Source organism: Podarcis filfolensis, assembly GCF_964270895.1.
Source record: "Podarcis filfolensis genome assembly, chromosome: 1".
NCBI lineage: Eukaryota > Metazoa > Chordata > Lepidosauria > Squamata > Lacertidae > Podarcis > Podarcis filfolensis.
The window spans coordinates 121,857,352-121,874,756 of NC_139604.1; positions in this window are offsets into that span (position 1 = coordinate 121,857,352).

The following is a 17,405-nucleotide window of genomic DNA, read 5'->3' on the forward strand; positions in this document are numbered from 1 at the left end:
TGGCCAAAGAGCAGTCGTAGAATTGTCCAGTTGGAAGGTACCTGAGGGTCATCTAGTCCAACCTTCTGCAATGCAGGAATCTCAACTAAAGCATCCATGACAAATGGCCAGCCAACCTGCTTAAAAATTCCAAGGAAGGAGAGTCCACCATCTCTTAAGGGAATATGAGCTCTTGCCATCAGAAAGTTCTTCCTGATGTTTAGAAACAAATTTTTAAAAATTATTTTTAGCCTCTTACAAGCCTGAGCTCATTCTGACCTCTGAAACTTGGCTACTCGTGTATACCCTTCGTGATCTCTCAATTCTTCCATTTCTTATAATGCCTTTAAATCTCGGCTCGTTTGTAAGCTGCTGATGGAACCACACCAGTTTTTTTAGATGCCTCCCACTTTTCTTACTGGAATTGTCTGCATTTGTGCATTCAGTATTTCACCTTTAAGAAACTAACTCCCTTCTCCTGAGTATTTACCATGGAATCTTGCCCAGTAGTTTCTTAAGCTTTTTGAAAGCAGCCTAAAAGTCCTGAGTGCATGTTTGACTATACTCTGCCTTCCCTCGCCTGTGTATAATGAAAACGCATGACATGATCACTTCCTCCCAAAGTTCCCACTACTTTGTTGATCACTTCCTCCCCTTGGTGTTTTTTCCAGTTTTTGGGATATTGACTAGCTCAGCCATACAAAATTTCATCAACATCAATAAAACAGACAACTAAAAATGCCTCAGATGAAAATTTTGCTGTTCAGGGACTGTAGAACAGCGGCAGGATTCAGCATACTGTTTATTTCTATCTTTTGCTAAAAAGGGGAAAAAAGATCTTCATGATATGTGCATGTGCCTATTAATATGGATACATGCAGATTATTGGGGGTGGGGGGTTAAAATAGCACTACAATGCTTACCATAGCACAGGAGTGCCCAAACTTCAAAGAGGGCCAGATTTGATGAAGTGAACGTGCATGAGGGCCAACCAAAATTGTTAACCTTTTTTTAGGATTGAAGTTGTTGAGCTTTTGGGGGATTTTACCCCAGGAAATAAACTGCCACAGGGGCCGGATTAAACCGATCAGCTGGCCGGATTAGGCCCCCAAAACGGACTTTGGACATGCCTGCCATAGCAAGAAAAGCTGTGGCCAGGTGAGCTGTGTATCTGCTCAATTTGTTCTCCATATGCTCACTGTTGACGGAGAACTTTTTAATTTCTTTTTTTTACCAACACCCAAAACAAACAGTGAAACCCCCCAGGCGGCTGATACATTGGGTATACATAATCAATGATAACATATTCAAATCAACTATATGTACAGTTCTATATACCTTAACACTCCCACCTCCACAATGTTTATTTAACTTTTAACATTTTAATTGCCCAAAATTGTTCAAACCTGCACAAATAATTCAATGTCTTCTCAAACCAATCCTCCTCCTCCTCCTCACTGACCTTAAACCCTTCCATTTTATGTATCTTCACAGTTAGTCTAAGATTATAACATTTTTTTATTTTTCCCTACGTTGGTTCACACCTAGCTCTTCTGCATCTTCCCAATTACTCACTATAACCTGTCAGACAGGTTGATGGGGAACTTAAAGACCCATTTTCTCTCCCTTTTGAGGGTCCTTCAAACAGAGGACTGTCCCCCATTAAGCTGGATACATAGCCACTCCAGATAAACTGTCAAACTAAGCTGCTACTTTTGCATCCTGAAAGAAGACAGGAAACTTCTACCTGACACAGATACACATTTCAAGACCCTCTTACAGCTTTTTGAAGTTCACTTCGGCTGCAAGATAGAATGTTCAGGCAGCAGAACAGCTTCAGATCCTATAAGTGACTGAAGCTTCAAAGAGACCTGGAAGGGGGGAAATCCAGCTGAGCAGATCTCTCTCCTGATTTTTTTCCCCCAGCTAAGCAGGTAACACATCTATATTTAAATATGCTGCACAGAATTATTTAGACAGGTCTGCCTGAAGCACTAATTAGAACTGGATTTATAAAACGAACTGAGCTCCAGAGAGGCTGGAATAGGGATCTTACTGACCACAGTGAACAGTGGTATGGAGAGAGACTGTGTTGTCCAGTGGGTAAAGCAGCCACCCCCAAATTGATGCTCTCCCATGTTTTGGATTGCAACTCTCACTCCAAAACACCAGGAGAAATTGAAGTTGGAGAAGACGAAGCAGAGTAGCAGTCAGACTAGTCTAAGAATACCAGGAGGATTCATGTTCAGTTCCTAAGACATGAAGTTAACTGCTGGCTTTTGGCTAATCACTCTATTTCAATCTAATCTACCTCACAGGGTTGTTGTGATGATGAAATTCACAGGGTGTGGGTAGAGAGAGATACAAGATGTGCCAGCTTGAGCTTCTTAGAGGCAAGGTGGGACGTGGAAATAATAAAAAATCATGCTGCCTGCTATTCAGTGAAGATGGAAATGCAATGCAAATACAGTTTGTGATTAATCAAAGTGCATAATATTGGTTTGAGTGTCGATGGAATACATGTCTACTCAGAAGTAAGTGTCCAGTCAAGGGATATCATAGTACTGCTCTATTCTGCATTGGTTAGACCAAACCTGGAGTACTGTGTCCAGTTCTGGGCGCCACAATTTAAGGAGGATATTGACAAGCTAGAACAGGGGTCAGCAACCTTTTTCAGCCGTGGGCCGGTCCACCGTCCTTCAGACCATGTGGTGGGCCGGACTATATTTTTTTTTGGGGGGGTGAACAAAATCCTATGTCCCACAAATAACCCAGAGATGCATTTTAAATAAAAGGACACATTCTACTCATGTAAAAACACGTTGATTCCCGGACCGTCCGTGGGCCAGGTTTAGAAGGCAATTGGGCCAGATCCAGTCCCAGGGCTTTAGGTTGCCTACCCCTGAGCTGGAACATGTGCAAAGGAGGGCAATCAAGTTGGCCAAGGGTCTGGAAACCAAGCCTTATGAGGGAGCTGAGTATGTTTATAGCCTGGAGAAGAGGAGATTGAGAAGAGATATGAATACGATAAAGGTAAAGGGACCCCTGACCTTGGGTCCAGTCGCGAACGACTCTGGAGTTGCGGCACTCATCTCACTTTATTGGCCGAGGCGTACAGCTTCCAGGTCATGTGGCCAGCATGACTAAGCCGCTTCTGGCGAACCAGAGCAGCGCACAGAAACGCCGTTTACCTTCCCGCCGGAGCGGTACCTATTTATCTACTTGCACTTTGAGGTGCTTTCGAACTACTAGGTGGGCAGGAGCAGGGACCGAGCAACGGGAGCTCACCCCGTCGCGGGGATTCGAACTGCCGACCTTCTGATCGGCAAGTCCTAGGCTCTGTGGTTTAGAACACAGCACCACCCGCATCCCTATGAATATGATAGCTATCTTCAAATATCTAAAAGGTGGTCACATGAGAGATGCAGCAAACTTTTTTCTGCTGCTCTGAACTCGAGGCAATGGCTTCAAGTTACAAGAAAGGAGACTCCCACTAAACCTTCAGAAAAGCTTTCTGATAGTAGGAGCTGTTCAGTAATGGAACAGACTCCCACAAGAAGTGGTGGACTCTCCTTCATTGGAGGTTTTTAAACAGAGGTTGGGTGGCCATCTGTCATGGATGCTTTAGCTGAGATTCGGGTTGGACTAGATGACCCTCGGGGTCCCTTTCCACTGTTACAATTCAATGCTTCTATGAGTCCAAAAGTGCTTACTCCTAGGGAAATGGATTTAGGATTATTGAACTGTGATCATGTCTTTTGCCTGTTGGGATGGTGAGATACGTGTGTGGTGCATTTATGTTTGCACAAAAATCTCTAGTTTTTGCTTTGCTCAATTATAGTAAAGGTAAAGGGACCCCTGACCATTAGGTCCAGTCGTGGCCGACTCTGGGGTTGCAGCGCTCATCTCACTTTATTGGCCAAGGCGTACAGCTTCCAGGTCATGTGGCCAGCATGACTAAGCCACTTCTGGTGAACCAGAGCAGCACACGAAAACGTCGTTTACCTTCCTGCTGAAGCGGTACCTAATTATCTACTTGCACTTTGACTTGCTTTCGAACTGCTAGGTTGGCTAGGGACTGAACAATGGGAGCTCACCCCATTGTGGGGATTCGAACCACCGACCTTCTGATCAGCAAGCCCTAGGCTCCGTGGTTTAACCCACAGCGCCACCCGCGTCCCTCTTTGCTCAATTATAGACCACTGTCAAAAGGTCACAGCCATTGCTCTTCCCCCTTTCGGCCTTTGGCCCTCTCCCCTTTGCTGCTGCCCCTTCCAACTCTGGCCTGCAGCTCCCAGAAGTTGCCCCCACTAGCGAGCAACCTTCAGGCTGAAAATGATTTCCGTATCCTGCTTTGACCACCAGCTGCCAGAATTTAAAAACCTGGAGAAAATGCCAGCCCAGATTTCCTTCCCACAGATGAATCACGCCAAAGGTGTTAGAAATATAAGCTGACAGGATGGAGAATTTTTACTTTGTACATCACTGCCTGTAAGCTCCACTACGAGGACTCTGGAAAGACTGAGAATGATCACACGTGAGCTACAGGGGGAAATAGTTGCACCTGGTGATTATCTCTTAAAGGCAGAGCTATTTTTCTAGAAAAAGAGGTACTGGAACTCACCATGAATGCCTCCCCTGTTCTCTTATAATGACATTGGCACCCACCTGAGAGATGCTGGAACTGAGCTGTGGTGAATTATGGCTAAAAAAAAGGCCTTCTTAAAGGTATACAAGGAGGAGGAGGAGAAATTAGCAATACAAAAGCCAGCAGAAGACAGAGAAGGAAGAGTTGGTAAACATTTCATTAAGAAGAAAAGTCCTAATTAATATTATTGATAAATAATAATAATAATAATTGGTTTGTTTCCTTTGACTACTTTCCATAATAAACTGCTATAAGCCAAGAAGGCACTAGGGGGCGTGCGTATGGCAAGAGACTTCCGGTTTGGATCGCAAGCAGCAGGGAGCGCGGAGAAGCCGCTGAAGGGCTTTTCCGAGCCGCACGGGGGCTTGGGGGCAACGCAAAGGCACTGCGACCCCCGAAATCTCAAGAGGGGTACTCTTGAGGGAAAAGCTAACCAGCAGCGTTGGAGTGGTTCCGTCGTTTTTTCGGGGTTTTTTTTCATAGAATCATAGAATCATAGAATCATAGAATCATAGAGTTGGAAGAGACCACAAGGGCCATCGAGTCCAACCCCCTGCCAAGCAGGAAACACCATAAGAGCACTCCTGACATATGGTTGTCAAGCCTCTGCTTAAAGACCTCCAAAGAAGGAGACTCCACCACACTCCTTGGCAGCAAATTCCACTGTCGAACAGCTCTTACTGTCAGGAAGTTCTTCCTAATGTTTAGGTGGAATCTTCTTTCTTGTAGTTTGGATCCATTGCTCCGTGTCCGCTTCTCTGGAGCAGCAGAAAACAACCTTTCTCCCTCCTCTATGTGACATCCTTTTATATATTTGAACATGGCTATCATATCACCCCTTAACCTCCTCTTCTCCAGGCTAAACATGCCCAGCTCCCTTAGCCGTTCCTCATAAGGCATCGTTTCCAGGCCTTTGACCATTTTGGTTGCCGTCCTCTGGACACGTTCCAGTTTGTCAGTGTCCTTCTTGAACTGTGGTGCCCAGAACTGGACACAGTACTCCAGGTGAGGTCTGACCAGAGCAGAATACAGTGGCACTATTACTTCCCTTGATCTAGATGCTATACTCCTATTGATGCAGCCCAGAATTGCATTGGCTTTTTTAGCTGCCGCGTCACACTGTTGGCTCATGTCAAGTTTGTGGTCAACCAAGACTCCTAGATCCTTTTCACATGTACTGCTCTCAAGCCAGGTGTCACCCATCTTGTATTTGTGCCTCTCATTTTTTTGAGAGACTCGGGAGCAACGGGACTGAGAAACGCGAACGGTAAGCTCTGCGGACCCCGTGTGCCGATGCCTCTAGCTCTCACTGGAAAGGCAACAAACCTCCGTAACTTTAAGAACAGAACCCTTAGGGTTTTGGGAACAATATTGGGCTAAAAATATGGATTATACACTAAGTGAGCTCTGGATGTAAAAGGATTTAAATGAGGAGCCCAACCTGTTTTTCGGAGTCAAAATGGCGCAGGATATAAAGTCGTAAGAGCGAAAAAGGAAATGACCAGTCACCCGCTGTAGAAACAGAAAAGTGAAAGTCCTCAGCAGCAATTAAGCGAGGCAAAGGAAACAAAATAAAATAAAAGTAGCAGAAAGAAAGAAAAGATACTTAGAGACTTTGTATTTCCTTTGGGGAAAGCAGTAAAGAATAAGGGGAAGAACTAAACAGAGTGGCTACAAAGAAAAAGAGCACGTTGAAGCCTTAAATCTTAAGACGGAAATATAAAGGAGAAGGGAGAGGAGGAAAAGACGGAATAAATTCAAAGGCTTCAAAGAGGCTAAGGCGCTCCACTCACTACTCTATCTGCTTCAAATTTTGGACTTTTTATATCATATTTCGGGCAAGTAAATGTTTCTTTTTTCCCCCAAACCTCAACTTTGGACTCTAACCTCCCCCCCCTTAAAAGAACTTGGATTTTTGATTTCCTCTTTACTTCCTCCTGCTAATGGAAAATTAAGTTAATGAAGCAAAAATATTTCGAATCAGCTAATAAAACAGGTAAACTACTAGCTTGACAATTGCGAAGAAGGCAAAAACAAAATGTGATAAATAAGATAAAAATAGGGGAGCAATTGATAGAAGATCCAAAAGGAATAAAGGAAAATTTCCTCAAATTTTATGAGAAATTGTATAAAAAGGAAGACGAAGATTTAAACCAAATAGAAAAATATTTAGAAGACTGCAGCGGGAAGACCATAACAGAGGAAGAAAGACTTCAACTAAACAAACCTATAAAAATAGAAGAGATCCAGAATGCGATAAGAAAAATGAAACTAGGGAAGGCCCCGGGACCGGATGGACTGTCTGCAAAATACTACAAAGTATTAGAAAATCAACTAACGCCAGTGCTATGTGATATCATGAATAAAATATTAGGGGGAGGAAAGATACCAGAGTCATGGAAAGAGGCTCACATCACGATGATCCCTAAACCGGACACGGATAAATTAAACATCAAAAACTACAGGCCTATATCATTATTAAATAATGACTACAAAATCTTCGCAGAGGTAATGGCAAACAGACTTAAAAAGTGTTTAGTAAATCTAATTCATAAAGATCAAGCAGGATTCCTCCCAAACAGGTTTCTTAAAGATAATGTAAGACATACTATAAACATCATTGAATATCTGGAGTGTAAGAATGAGATACCTGCGGCGCTGATTTTTATCGATGCGGAGAAGGCATTCGACAATGTCTCATGGTCGTTCCTATTAAAAAGTATGGAAAAGGCAGGGATAGAGGGTGAATTCATGAAAGGAATAAAGGCAGTATATTTGAGTCAGTCTGCCAAATTGATCATAAATAACAACTTAACAAATCCATTTAGAATCGAAAAAGGAACAAGACAGGGCTGCCCTCTTTCCCCGCTTTTGTTCATCATAGTATTAGAGGTTATCGCGAGCAAAATAAGAGCAACACCAGAGATTCGAGGGATTAAAGTAGGAACGAAAGAATATAAATTAAAAGCTTACGCAGACGATTTGATGCTATCCCTAGAAGAGCCGCAAAAAAGTGTCAGCAAGGCGCTGGAAATATTAGAAGAATACGGCAAACCATCCGGTTTTAAACTGAATAAACTAAAGACAAAAATGATGACTAAGAATCTGGGAAAGGATGAAAGAGAAAAATTAGAGATACAGAATGGAATCAAGGTGGCTAAAAAAATAAAATATCTGGGAATTTGGCTAACTACAAAAAATATAAATTTAATTCAAGATAACTACTTGACAACATGGAAGGAAATTAAAAAAGATCTAGATATATGGAATAGAGTTAAACTTTCGTGGATGGGAAGGATGGCGGCAATAAAAATAAACGTACTCCCAAAAATGTTGTTCCTGTTCCAAAACATACCAGTGATCAAAGGCTCCAAAATGTTCAAGGATTGGCAGAAAACCCTTTCGAAGTTTATATGGCAAGGGAAAAGACCGAGAATCAGATTTAAATTGCTCACAGATCGAAAAGAAAGAGGGGGATTCTCGGTCCCAAATCTGAAACTATATTTCGAGGCCGCCTGCCTTTGCTGGATCAAAGAGTGGATAACTTTGGAAAATACTGACTTACACTTTTCTCTGTACTCACCCTGCTTTCCCTCTCTTTCTTAAACATACATAAAAATAATTCCAAGCCACCTTTCATCCAAAAGAATGGATTCCAGGGCAACGCGCTAAGAAATTTAAAATGAAAAAATTGCAATAAGATTAAGAGGGATAAAAAGTATCCAGCCAGCTAAAAATACAGCAATATGAAACGCACAAGGGATGGGAAGGCATTTTATCCCGGTTTTGAAAAGAATGCAGGGTCAGAGCCAAGCAAATCTCCCTTGAGAGGGCATTCCAGAGTTGGGGTGCCACCACAGACAAGGCCCTCCATTTTATATATGCACATTGTCCTTCTGCTAGAGAAGAGACATGGACAAAGGCCTCCTGGCAATCTTAGTATGCAGGCAGATTAGTGCACGAGGTGTTGTGTTCTAGTCCAATGCTGGATGCCATAGAAACAGGGTTCTTAGTTTCTTTTCCTTTTGTTTGCTTTTCTTTAATACAGTCATACCTCATGTTACGTCCGCTTCATGTTACGTTCTTTCAGGTTCCATCCTGTGGCGACCTGGAAGTACCAGAAAGGGTTACTTCCGGGTTTTGCCGCTTGCGCATGCACAGAAGTGCAAAAATGACATCAGAAGCAGCAAATTGCAACCCGTGCGTGCGCAGATGCGTCGCTGCGGGTTGTGTTCTTTTCATGTTGCGAACAGGCCTCCAGAACAGATTCTGTTCACAACCAGAGGTACCACTGTACACCTGTAAGTTTAAAAATCAGTTAAAAATAGCCTGCAGATTTATCCATCTTTATTTTTTGTAACGAACTGTGTATTCTGTGGGACAACCGGCCTCATATAACCAACATGCTTAAGCCTAATTAATGCATTAAGGGGTTAATGTCATAGAGTAAGCTGTCCTGTCAGGCTTAGCTCACCTTGGTACTAGGAACTAGGTAACCAAGCCTTTGTTCACAGTCTACCTGTGTAACTCAACGTGACTCTCATTGGCCATTCTTGAGTTCATATACCAATAATTTAGGAACTTTCACCACATTGGAACTAGACTAAATTTTACTCCCTGTGCAACCTTTCTGACTGATGTGTGGGAAAGTACATGTCTCTGACCTTTAGAGAGTTTGTAAGGAAACTATTTTTAACTTACTAAATGTGTGGTCTTTTCCTATCCTGGGGGAAGAAAGGAATATTTTGGAATGATATAATTTAAAGGTTTAACAGCCTAGATTTCCAAACTTTGCTTTGCTGCATATTTTGTGATGATAAATCTCTGGTAAGATTCTCTTACCAAAGGTTACTTGCTCCTTGGATCTTTGAATCCAGGGAATTTACCTTTCTATATTTTTTTCCCTTGAACCAACACATTATCTGATTCTTTAAAAAACACCCAGTGACAGCTTCCATGTGACAGCCTGTGGCGTTTGCCCTCTTAGGTGTGTGACATCGTACTGGGCTCATAGGGAAAGGGTTAACTAATTGTAAAATGACTAACCTTTGGTGGACGTGCCCAAAGATTAAGGCTTTCTGGGAAATGATTTATAATGAAATGAAAAAGGTATTTAAGTATACCTTCTTGAAAAAACCAGAGGCTTTTCTCTTGGGCATAGTCGGCCATTTGGTGCCAAAGAAGGACAGAACTTTTTTTATGTATGCTACAACGGCAGCAAGAATACTTATAGCAAAGCACTGGAAGACTCAAGATCTACCCACTCTGGAAGAATGGCAGATGAAGTTGATTGACTGTATGGGACTGGCAGAAATGACCGGCAGAATCCGTGACCAGGGAGAAGAGTCGGCAGAAGAAGATTGGAAGAAATTTAAGGACTATTTACAGAAATACTATAAAATTAATGAACTCTGAAAAGATGCTGGATTGAACTTTTGTGGTCTCTAGCTGTTATGATAAAGATAACAGGGATTATAATTGTTTAAGTCATAAAATTTAAAAAGTTGAGTGGAAAATAAGGTGTTAATTAAAAGGAATGTTAAGAGATTAGGATTTGCTGGATTAACAATTTGAACTAGAAAACAAGAAGGGGAGGTATGAGGAAGTCAAAGAAACATGTTACTGAAAAATTGTTATTGAAATTGATTTGTTTTCAATATTGTTCTTTTTCTTTTTGTGTTTGTATAAAATTGGAAAACTTAATAAATATTTATAAAAAAAAATAAAATAAAATGACTAACCAATGGGAACCCAGGGGGCAGAGTTAACTGTGTATAAGGTTTAAGCACAGAGGGGTTTTTTAGAGAGTTAGAGTTGTTGAGAAGACAGTCTGGAGTTAGAAGAGACAGATAAGAAAAGTCTGTGGGTTGGGCTAGTCTGGTGGGAGAGAATTTGTTAAGAGGAGTCAGTCAAACAGTTGAGATAATCAGTCAGAAGGTATTAGGAAGGTATAGGCCAGTAAAGAAAGTAAAGTTAAGATACTGACAGGAATATTATCTGAGAAACCATAAACTTGTTAATGTTTGTAAAATAAACTTGTTTTTTTGTTGTTCACTCTTAACAACTGGACTCAGTGTTTTACCAGAGAGTAACTAAAAGCAGAGAAATCACCTTGCCAACAAAGGTCCATATAGTTAAAGCTATGGTTTTCCCAGTAGTGATGTATGGAAGTGAGAGCTGGACCATAAAGAAGACTGATCGCTGAAGAATTGATGCTTTTGAATTCTGGTGCTGGAGGAAACTCTTGAGAAGAAAAAGATCAAACCTATCCATTCTGAAGGAAATCAGCCCCAAGTGCTCACTGGAAGGACAGATCCTGAAGCTGAGGCTCCAATACTTTGGCCACCTCGTGAGAAGAGAAGACTCCCTGGAAAGGACCCTGATGTTGGGAAAGATGGAGGGCACAAGGAGAAGGGGACAACAGAGGACAAGATGGTTGGACAGTGTTCTTGAAGCTACCAGCATGAGTTTGACCAAACTGCAGGAGGCAGTGGAAGACAGGAGTGCCTGGTGTGCTCTGGTCCATGGGGTCACGAAGAGTCGGACGCGACTAAATGACTAAACAACAACAACAACTGGTTGGTGGCAGCAGGGAAGCAATCACAGTGGTGGCACAGGGATCAATAGACCGTTAAATGTCCGGGGACCCTGTGTGATTGCCACACAGCCCTTCAGATATTTGAAGATGGCTATCCTATCTCCTCTCAATCTCCTCTTTTCCAGGTTAAACATACCCAGTTCCCTCAACCGCTCTTCATAAGGCTTGGTTTCCGAGCACAATTCAAAGTGTTGGTGCTGACCTTTAAAGCCCTAAACGGCCTCGGTCCAGTATACCTGAAGGAGCATCTCCACCCCCATCATTCTGCCCGGACGCTGAGGTCCAGTGCCGAGGGCCTTCTGGCGGTTCCCTCCTTGCGAGAAGCAAAGCTACAGGGAACCAGGCAGAGGGCCTTCTCGGTAGTGGCGCCCACCCTGTGGAACGCCCTTCCAGCAGATGTCAAAGCGATAAACAACTACCTGACATTCAGAAGACATCTTAAGGCAGCCCTGTTCAGGGAAGTTTTTAACGTGTGATATTTTACTGTATTTTTGGTTTTTATGGAAGCCGCCCAGAGTGGCTGGGGAGGCCCAGCCAGATGGGCGGGGTATAAATAAATTATTATTATTATTATTATTATTATTATTATTATTATTATTATTGGTTTCCAGACCCTTGATCATCTTGGTTGCCCTCCTCTGCACACCTTCCAGCTTGTCAACATCCTTCTTAAATTGTGGTGCCCATAATTGGAAACAGTATTCCAAGTGTGGTCTGGTGGGTGTGAATAGCTTCTGGAATCTTCAAAGTCTTTGATCGGCAGCTAAAGCAGGCATTACCACCAAAATGTGTACACCTTTGTAAAACTGTGTATCCCAGTCTATAAGTTACTAGACTCGGCGCCGAAGCTCGATTTCCCTGCATCTTGTCTCATTTAACATCTAGATTACAGTATGGCTCATCACATGCAACTAAAACAGATTGCTTCTCTGCACTATAAAACTGGAAATGAAAGACGATGCCTTCGTTGTTTTAAAGTTCAGCTCTTGGCCTTCCGAATGGCGCCAAGTGTTAGTCATGTTTGAAGCGATTGCTTTTATGTGTCGATAATTCTGGAAGAACGGTGAATCGTCTGCTTCTTGGAAAGCAAGTCTGACATCTGCCAGAGGCTTTGATGATTTACGGCACACTGGGAAAGGGGTGAGTCTCTCTGAGACGCTTTCTCCAGACCCCAGTGCCCTGGTTTTTATGCTCCTGCTATGCCGTTTGCAAACCAGCAGTTTCCTTGTTGCTGGAGGTGGGGACCCAGAAAAGACCTTTTGCTCAGAGCCCCTTCAGACCTGGAACTGCCCCTGTAGATTTAAATGTCTGGTTGAATTTTTTTAATTTTTATTTTAAACATGGTTAGAATCTCCACAAGGGGAACTCCCAAAAGCTACACGCCCTGCCTACTCTGGACCTCCCTTCTTGTTACAACAGGCTTTTGGGAATTGACTGTTTTTCATGAAATAGCTCGTGCTATGCTGGTTTTATTGTAATCAGTTGTATGTTTTAAACAGGCTTTATAGGTGTACAGTCGTACCTTGGAAGTCGAACAGCTTGGTTCCCAAACCCGGAAGTGACTGCAGGAACTTCCTGCAGCCAATCAGAAGCCGTGCTTTGGTTTTCAAAAGTTTTGGAAGTTGAACGGACTTCCGGAACGGATTCCGTTCGACTTCCAAGGTACGACTGTATATCATTTTAATTCTATTAATTTTTGGTTGTTTTTCTAATGATTGTGGTTTTTTCTATGTTTTTAGAGATTTGTGTTTTTATCTGTAGGCTGCCTTGAGTCCCATAAAGGAAAAAGGTGGGGCATAAATTATTATTATTAATATTATTATTAATACCCATATAATCATCCCTATCTACATTTTAGGTTGTGAACTGCCCTGAGATCTGCAGATGAAAGGAAGTATACTACTACTACTACTACTACTACTAATAATAATAATAATAATACATGACATATTCAGTAACATATGGGCTCCATGATCACTGCAGATGGTGACAGCAGTCATGAAATTAAAAGACACCTGCTTCTTGGGAGAAAAGAAATGACAAACCTAGACAGCATCTTAAAAAGCAGAGACATCACCTTGCCGACAAAGGTCCATATAGTTAAAGCTATGGATTTCCCAGTAGTGATGTTTGGAAGTGAGAGCTGGACCATAAAGAAGGCTGATCGCCAAAGAATTGATGCTTTTGAATTCTGGTGCTGGAGGAGACTCTTGAGAGTCCCGTGGACTGCAAGAAGATCAAACCAATCCATTCTGAAGGAAATGAGCCCTGAGTGCTCACTGGAAGGACAGATCCTGAAGCTGAGACTCCAATACTTTGGCCACCTCATGAGAAGAGAAGACTCCCTGGAAAAGACCCTGATGTTAAGGAAAGATTGAGGGCACAAGGAGAAGGGGACGAGAGAAGACGAGATGGTTGGACGGTGTTCTCGAAGCTACCAGCATGAGTTTGACCAAACTGCAGGAGGCAGTGGAATACAGGAGTGGCTGGCGTACTCTGGTCCATGGGGTCACGAAGAGTCGGACACGACTAAACGACTAAACAACAACAACATCAGGGGTAGGAAACCTGTGGGCCTTCAAGATGTTGCTGGACTCCAGCTCCAGTCAGCCCTAGCCACAGCTTCCCCAGGAAGTGAATGTAAAAGGAGGGATTGAAGAAACAGGCATGTTTTCTGTGGTGGTGGCAGACAAAAGTTGGAAGTGAAGGGGAGAAGAAATTACAGAAGATGAGTAAAATCTCCAGGTAGGGCTAGCAGCCTGACAACCTGGGGATCTGTTGCTTAGCTTCCCCGCTCCCTGTGGGATAAGATGTCATCAAATATTTTGAGAAGAAGTTGGAAGTTTCCATTTTGGAGGATCCAATGCATGGAGAGCTGAGGTAAACACAAACCCACGTTTTACATGTCCCCCAGTGGTGCAGTGGGTCCGGCTGTTAACCAGAAGGTTGCTGGTTCAAGCCCACCCAGGAACAGCTGTGGGCAGGATTCTGGCATCACAGGGGGTTGGACTAGATGATTCTCAGGGTCCCTTTCAATTCTGAAATTCTATGATCAAGCTTTTCCATCAAGACTCCTCCAGGACCGGCCCTGTCATTAGGCAAACTGAAGCAGGCACCTCCAGCTACTGGCTTTGGGTGCCTTGAAAGGGCAGAAAATGATGAGTTATTTAATTTGCTATTGTTTAGTTGTATTGTTAGTTCTTTAGTTCTTTAGATTATTATGATTATTTTTACTGCCAGGGAGGAAGAGACGTACTTACGGCATTTTCTGCATTTGGTCAAAATAAATTGGGCAGCTTTATGCGGTACAGTGCGTCTTGGCTTCTTGCAAGGGGTGTGTTTGTGTGTGGGGGGGGTGCACACTGCCCTTTGCTCTTCTGCCTCAGGCAGCAACATGTCTTGGACCAGTTCTGCAGCCTTAGTGAGCTAGCAGATAAAAGAAGAAGGAGAAATCAAGTTATTCAGGTTCATGCTGAGCTCCACTTCTCTCTAATATGGGGGCAGCAGAGGGGGATCACTGACTGAAGTTTCAGCAAACTAACTCCCTAAAGAAATTACCACAAAATATATAATCATCTTTTGCTCGGGGCTGATTTTTTTATAGATACTGTATAAAGAAAACAAACTCGCACTCTGCAGGGATAAGTGCCATGTTGGTCCAGGTGCAATGCAACTTTCTTCCATTCAAAAGTAGTAATAATGATTTATATGGCCTGGAAGCTGGTCTTAAATCACAAACAATTTCCAATTTCATTGCAGAAAATGGGTTTCGGAGGTGGGAGGGGAGGGGACAGAAGTGCATTCACAGAGGACTGATGGCAACACTACAAAATCGTGAAGCTACTGAACTCTAACTTGTTCATTTTTATTTGTTTAAGAAAATCACCCTTCTCTCTCTTTCCCTTCCTTCCTTCCTTCCTTCCTTCCTTCCTTCCTTCCTTCCTTTCTTTCTTTCTTTCTTTCTCTCTCTCTCTCCTTCCCCACCCAAGGGAATAATGACTGTGATTCGCTTCTGCTTTTAGAAAGAATCTTAACAGTCCAGAATAATTGCAGCAAACCTGCTTATTATCATCCCTAACTGTGTTTATCAGCCTTGCAATTAGATTGGACAAGTGGGACCTGCTGCAGCAAAATGTTGCAGCGTATCATCGCTTCCTAGCTGGAGTGTGCCTACTTGGGTTCCAGCCAGTCAGCTCTGCCCTCCTTCAGGATATTATAAATTATACGGAGCTCAAACCCTGTACAGTATTCCCCTCCTTGCACATTTTCCACTCCCTGCTTTCAAAGTTACATTCAGCATTCCCGGGCCACAAAGTATACTCATGGTGGATCCACACACAGGAAAAAATGCTATAAATAAGTCGTAAATTAAATCGTTATAATGAAAGGGGGGAAATTGCTATGTAAAATCACATATAAAAGTTCTGTGCTCTACAGCGCCATCTAGTAAATAAATAATAATACTGTACTTAACTAAAAGTAGAAATAACCAGAATAATTGACAGGGGAGCTATGAATGTGTACAAAAAAACTGCATTTGGAAAAAGGAGGAATTTGAGAAGAAAGCGCTGAAAAGGTTTTCAGCAAATTCAGGAAAACTTGTTTGAGTTTAGATTTCTTAAAAATAAGACGAAAAAAGGTGTGTTATTTGTATTTTTGCAAAATAGACTCATTGACTGCCTGAAAGGTACTCCCTGATGTTAATTTTTTATATATATTTAACTTCCTAGTTTTCAAATGACTGGAGATTTGGACAGATTTTTCCGAGCGCTTGGGGTCAAAAGAAAGGTCTGTATTTAATTGGAATCTAATGCTCACCTGTTTCGGCCAAATAACATTCCAAAAATTACGACGTGCATTAGCTTTGATGGCACATTTACATTTGCCAGCAAATACTTCTTTTGGTTTCGAGGTCCTGAAAATTGAGGTGCGCATGAGATTTGATGGCACGTTAGACTAGAGTAAATACGGTAATTTAAAACAACTGTTGTTGAGACATTTCATTCCAAACCTGCTAGGCAAAGCCAGACAGAGGAATATCAAGGTTGAATATATCCATGAGTATCCTGGATGCCTCAGTGTGCTAGAGACCTCTGAATATGTGAGCGCAGCTTGGGGACCCCACCCCTAGGGGGTGCTGCAGCCTTGCTTCATCTATTCAGAGGCCTCCAGCATGGCAAATAGGTCCATGAGGATCAGGATCATCATCATCATCATCATCATCATCATCTATTATTTGTACCCCACCCATCTGGCTGAGTTTCCCCAGCCACTCTGGGCGGCTTCCAACAAAGATTAAAAATACATTAAAATGTCACACATTAAAAGCTTCCCTAAACAGGGTTGCCTTCAGATGTCTTCTAAATGTCAGGTAGTTGTTGTTCTCTTTGACATCTGATGGGAGGGCGTTCCACAGGGTGGGTGCCACTACTGAGAAGGCCCTCTGCCTGGTTCCCTGTAGTTTTGCTTCTCGCAGTGAGAGAACAGCCAGAAGTCCCTCAGGGCTGGACCTCAGTGTGCGGGCTGAACGATGGGGGTGAACGCGCTCCTTCAGGTATACCGGGCCAAGGCCATTTAGGGCTTTCAAGATCAGCACCAACACTTTGAATTGTGCTTGGAAATGTACTGGGAGCCAATGTAGGTCTTTCAAGACCGGTGTTATATGGTCTCGGTGGCCGCCCCCAGTCACCAGTCTAGCTGCCGCATTCTGGATTAGTTGTAGTTTCTGGGTCACCTTCAAAGGTAGCCCCACGTAGAGCGCATTGCAGTAGTCCAAGCAAGAGATAACTAGAGCATGCACCACTCTGGCGAGACAGTCCGCGGGCAGGTAGGGTCTCAGCCTGCATACTAGATGGAGCTGATAAACAGCTGCCCTGGACACATGGACCTCTGCCTCCATGGACAGCTGTGAGTCCAAAATGACTCCCAGGCTACGCACCTAGTCCTTCAGGGGCACACTTACCCCATTCAGGACCAGGAAATCCTCCACACCTGCCCTCCTCCTGTCCCCCAGAAATAGTATAGTGGTACCTCAGGTTAAGTACTTAATTTGTTCTGGAGGTCCGTTCTTAACCTGAAACTGTTCTTAACCTGAAGCACCACTTTAGCTAATGGGGCCTCCTGCTGCTGCCACGCCACCGGAGCACGATTTCTGTTCTCATCCTGAAGCAAAGTTCTCAA